The sequence below is a fragment of the Rhopalosiphum padi genome, chromosome 4 (assembly GCF_020882245.1).
Source record: "Rhopalosiphum padi isolate XX-2018 chromosome 4, ASM2088224v1, whole genome shotgun sequence".
In the NCBI taxonomy this organism is placed as follows: Eukaryota; Metazoa; Arthropoda; class Insecta; order Hemiptera; family Aphididae; genus Rhopalosiphum; species Rhopalosiphum padi.
The window spans coordinates 41,980,150-41,986,302 of record NC_083600.1 but is presented as its reverse complement, the minus strand read 5'-3'; the positions used below and the strand labels follow the sequence as shown (position 1 = coordinate 41,986,302).

The 6,153-nt window shown below is 27.9% G+C and overlaps 1 long non-coding RNA gene across 1 annotated transcript; it reads right to left on the bottom strand.

Moving 5' to 3' along the window:
• Positions 1 to 1,171: 1,171 nt before the first annotated feature.
• LOC132930879 (uncharacterized) lies at positions 1,172 to 5,642 on the bottom strand. The gene is made up of 3 exons (XR_009662292.1): positions 5,229 to 5,642; positions 1,482 to 1,659; positions 1,172 to 1,335 (listed from the first exon to the last, which is right to left on the bottom strand). It is a non-coding gene; the product is annotated as an uncharacterized LOC132930879 (long non-coding RNA).
• Positions 5,643 to 6,153: the final 511 nt, after the last annotated feature.

Below are 6,153 nucleotides of genomic sequence, written 5' to 3'. Positions count from 1 at the left end.
CCTTTTTTTCGTTAACGATATATATGTAATAATTATGAAAATAAGTCGAATTCCACAATACCAAAATAATAATATAATAATACAAAATGTATAATGTGTAATAATCATGTACTATATATTTTTACTGCTACGATGTAAATATTAAAGTAGATATCTGTATCATAAAATAAAGAAAACAAGTAAATAATCATGACCTACGATAAATAAACGTAAAAAAGATACTTTATACGCGGTATTTATACATGAAATATGCCATAATAATGATTATTAGTAGTTTATACTACTATTGCAATCTTACTGTGGATAAAATGTTTAATATTAGTTATTATTTACTAAATAATATTTCAGTATATCAGTATATAAACACCGCGAAAATTAATCAATCAAACATTGTGTAAAAGTAGTATGCATTTAATGTGTATTATTATTATTTTTGAACATGTTTCATCATCATAATATAATATACAGAAGTTTCACATACGTAGTAGGCAATCCTTGCCAATACACTATAATTATTATTACACGTATGTGTATACATTAATGATGCGAACGTGCGTGCATACGAGTTAACTGTTTAGTCCTTTTTCACACACTGTTTTGAGAACTTTAAACATAACTGCGAATTTGATTTTTATCTCGAAATAGTAATTATACATTTGTCTAGACTCTAGACGTTTAATCTATGCAGTCTATTCATTTTGTTAAAATCGACGATAATTATTTTTTTTTCTCAAAACTCTGTATAGTGGAGTGAACGCAGTTCTGATGCGAGTTTATGGTCTTATTTTGAACTGTAAAAACGTATTTATAAGTAATTAAGTTAAAAAAAATAAATTTTCACTGTTCGCAAAGCCAAAAATCATCATGATACAATAATACACTTTTTATTAATGATATTAAAAAAATATATATATCACAAATTGATATATATTAAAAAAACAAATCTTTTATAATATTGTAGTACTGATTTTTTGGAAAAATTTCGGTTCTCCCCATTTTAAAACTTACCTATAAAATGAAAAGTACAATTTTTGGATCACAGTAATTTATTCAGTTTTTTAAACGACATCCAATTGTTTTAATTGTATATAATATAATGTCATTCAATTTTTTTTTAAACAAAATTAGCATGAATACTATTTATTTAGAATATACAATAACCTGTTGAATGTTTCTCTCAGATTTTGAGTAATATTTATTTTGATTGGAACATAGGTACATCAGCAAACAGCAGTATAGTACAGAGCACTACATGACCCAGTAGTCAGTAGGTAATCATTAATCACCTGCAGAGTATTTGAGGAAGTAGTGTTTGTAATTTGTCAGGGTTTAAAACTGCAACCAAAAAAAAAAAAAAAAGTAGGTAATTGAGTCCTGTAGGAGCTAAACAATTTCGAAAACCGGTAACCGGTTATTGTTTTACATTGGTAAAAACATTTGGTAATCGTTTCTTTAAGGATATCTTAAACCCAATGGATTACCTGTAATCGTTTACAATGTAGATTAGCTTTTTCGGTAATCGGTTTAATTCGGTTTTGGAAAACTTGAATGTGCCACAGCCAGTGAACTCCGTTTACTTGAGTCCTTATACTCATTAATTCATGACAATAATTGAATATATACATATCATGTGTATATTATCCTAAGTGCTCTGATTTCCTATAATAATAATATAATACGTAATAAGTATTCTGCGACGTAGACAAAAGTATTAAAATAACGATCACCGATATATTATAGTACCTAATTTAACGTACAATAGGGGTACCACGACGTATAAATAAACATTTAACACATAACGGGAGAAAGGTATCTATCGTACCTGGACGGCAACGCATTAGGCCTAAAAGCAATTAACGACAATAATAAGGGAGTCACACCACCTGAACTGGGAAAGCAACCAGCATCACCCGCACATACATTAATACATTGTAGGGTTATAATCGGTAACGACGATAGGAGAGCATTTTTGGAAATGCTAGTAGAATCTTGGTGGTTGACAAGCCCATGCGTGTGGGTAGAGCTTAAAGAAAGTAGAAACCAAATTCAATAAAATAATATTTATGATTTATGAATCTCAATAAAAATTTGTTTAAGTATTTTTGTCATCTTGACTGTAAAAAAATAAATATACTATAAAAACAGTTTAAAAAACAAGCTGAAAAGCATTAATTTTCAAATTACACATTCATGGTTGCCTCTAATTATCATGAAATCTTGTCTTGAAGATAAGTCTTAAAAATAAGTCTATATGTGTATAATGTATATGATATTCACAATAGATAAGCAATACTTGACGACTATTAATTGGATAAAGAATTTAAAAATAGCGGGAAAATTAAATTTTACTATAAACATATAAAAGTCTATACTTATAATTAAAAATTAAATATTTATACTTAAAATATTAAATACAGATTCCAAAAACAGTTGATTATTTTGTTAAGGAATAAGTTTTGATTATAAAACAAGGTTTGAAAATAAAAAGTAATCGCTTTGATATTAATACTTAATTATCTTGATTTCCGGTAACCAATAAGTACTTTAAGCATTACTTAAATAAAAGCGACTTTTGGTTCTCAAATTATCGATTTTTTACAAGTTTTACAAATTGATTATCGGGTTTAAATCCTGCTATTTGCTATAAGGATAGATTAACTGTAGCACCTAGTTCTTAATAAGGTATGATAGAAATCAACTTCACTATCTCCAAGTTATATATTATAAAAGTTATATGCAAGGCATTAAAAAAAGATTTGATCAAGTTACCTAGGTAAAAAAATTAAAATTTTAGTTAGTTATAAATATTTAAAAATATATTATTACATAAGTAATATTGAGAAATATTACCTAGTTAATAGATACTAGAAATTCATATTAAAAAATGCTCAAGAATTCTGATCCGCTGTAATGATAGGTTTCTAGTTGGCCCCTGTGATGTTTGTGTTTTAATTTGAATTCAAGATCACTGCGTTTATTTTTTTGATATGTTTTTTGACATGTTAATAAAGTAATTCATTTTACTATTAGTAAATAATAATAAGTTAATTCAATTTTTGCGAAAAATTGCTTTTATTATATTATTGTTATTCATAATTTAAATATGTGACTTTTCCAAAATTTCATTTTCAAATGTCTATAAAAAATAATTTTGTTTAATTATATATTTTTTAGTTTCAGTATGAACTACTTATGAGGAATATTGTATTAAAATTGTTGGTACATTTTTTTTAAACAAAGGTATTATATTTTAAATCTTAGATACAGAATAAAATTTTTTATGCATGTCTAAATATAAAATAATTTTCCAATTTTTGTGATTTTGACAAAATTGGTTAAAATTCTAACTTCAAATAATTGTATTTTTTTTTTTAAATTTTCACTATAACAGTTTATATGGAACATATAGAAATTATAAAATGATAATATAAACACTTGATGAAAATGTTATGTTTCTACAGTCATTTCTATTTTGAATTATTATCTCCAAAGTCGAGTCCCATAGGTATTATAAATTTATCTATATAAATTATAATTTCAAATTTCAAATTTATATTCTTGACCTAATTGTTATGTATTTATATTTATATACAATGCACATATATGTTAGGTTTAGTTATACTATACATACTACATTACTTAAGGTATTATATAATTGATTAATAACTCAACTAGATATGCAACTACATTTAACATTATATATTACAATTTTAAATATGTAATACTCAACATATTTAAAATCATCGATTGTTTAAATTTAACTACACTTTTAGTTTTACCGTAGTATATAAGGTATTAAAATAATTCCATCATGTATTTTTGCTTTTATACATTTATCCTTTTTTTTTATTGTACAACAACTTTAAACTATAGGTAAGTAATTCATATTTTATGATCAGATGGCCGCAGGTGGGTAAGTGGGTTATAGATAAATTAAAAATTGATACTCTTTTATTTTGTATGATGACTGCCACTGTATGTAGACAATAATAGACCTGTATAGTATATTTTAGAAACAATAATATAATGGAAAGTACTAACATTGTGTATAGTATGTTTTTTTAAGTGAAAACACGTCTGAAATGCTACAAAGTTTCAATGAAGATTAAAAAAAAATTATCTACCTAATTGTGATAAGAACTAGGTACTTGAATAAATATCAACCAAGAATGAACAATTATTAGGACAATTTCGAAATGACGATATTCATATTAGATTATTATACTTGACCTACACAGTACCAAAACAGTTCCAAGTTTAAATGAAATACGATAGGTTTTCTTATTGTTTCAAGATTATTCTACTTAAATACTATAGCCACTCAATACATAACGAAAAAAAAAAAACAATAATAATAAACTAAATCGAACGTCTGACATTAAAACGATATGAATTGTTTCAGTCATGCATAATATTATATCCTTTATATTATGTAGGTGCGGTTAGCTATATTTTTTCACACGGAACCGCAAAGACATGATGATGATATACTGAAATAAAAATAAGTATAATAGACGTTTTTAAAAATGGTATACCTACAGGCTACGATAAATATTTAGCGAAACGTTTATATACATTATATACAAATGTAAAATAGAAGGATTTCAGTTTTTCGTCACATTTGTAATGAAATGTTTTCATTTTTATTAAAACACTATGTATAGATAGCTATAAATATTATTAACTTTTGAAAAAACTAAAAATTAAATACAATACAGTTGTTGCCCTTGTGGTGCTTGAACACGAGTGTATATCATTTATATACACCAGCCATACGTCATATAATATCATATTATAATAGTGTACGACTGTTCGTAGATAAAATAAATAATAATAATTGAAAAAACCGCTCCGTTATGAATTCAATAATTTAATATAATACATCTATAATATAATCTCCATTCTCCATATTGATAATAATAATACGAGTATTATATTATCGATGCGGATAAAAAAAAATAGATTAAACGAGTGTGCACAAGTCTACTATTATTCTGTAAACTAAATTTTAAATACATACTTCCATTATAGTTATAAGTTTAAAAAAAAATTACCAACACAGGTTAGGAATTGGAATTTTATAAATCAAAACGGTGATCGATTGTCATCTCTACGGTTGATAATCGGTTGTGAGAAGTTTTTTTTTTAAAGATTTTTACTTACTTATTGTATTCAAAAGTACGGTATTATGAAATACGATAATTTAACATTATAGGTTTTATGCTTACATCGAAAGTTTTGACACGCCGTGCTCCCAGTGACTTTGAAATCCTTCAAGTCGGTCTATACCTGTTCGAAATCCTCGAGTTGCTTCAACAAGGATTTCTCGTCCTTAAGACGAGAGTCTGTAGAGCACTTGTCTATTGTGATTTTGTCGAGTTACAATATAATAATATAAACTCGCATAAATAACAAATACGAATGAATAGCGCGATTCACGCGTACATTTTTTCGCGTATGTATACACAGAGGCCTACGTAGTGTTATTCGATTTCAGTTTCGTTTCGATTTGTTTTTTTACCGTCTTAGTTTGCCTACGCCAAATCCCACGCGTGACGGCCACCGCCGCCGCCCCTTAATTGGTCCGGTTTTGAGTCGTCCGACAAAAAGCCACCGGTGACGGCGTAGTAGTGCAGCATGACCCGCACGAGTAGGTATATTATTGTTAATGGCCACACGCTATACTAATAACAATATTACGCGTTATAATAATACTTTTAGCGTATTGTTGTCCGGGTATATTATAATATGTGTGTGTGTGTGTGTGTATTATGAAACTGCGATCTGAGTACTATTTTAATAATAAATAATATACGCACGACTGTAATAACACTAAACGAAACGAAATAATACGGATTCGCGTGAACTACCTATGTGTGTGTGTGTGGGCGTTTGTCCATCCGCCGCCCGCCTACACGGGTGTATAGTCGTCGATTGTGCGTGTATATACAACAACATGTGTATAGCTTACATCGCGACGGGGTCGGTATGTATGGGACGCGGTAAAAGGGGGATGATGATGGCTAGATTTGGGAAATCGTCTGCGGTCATCACACTCGCACATCCGTCCCGCCATCGCCGATCTGTGTTGTATATATATATATATATATATCGCTAAGTACTCCGTATAATATTATTTCGTCGCAGAAAACT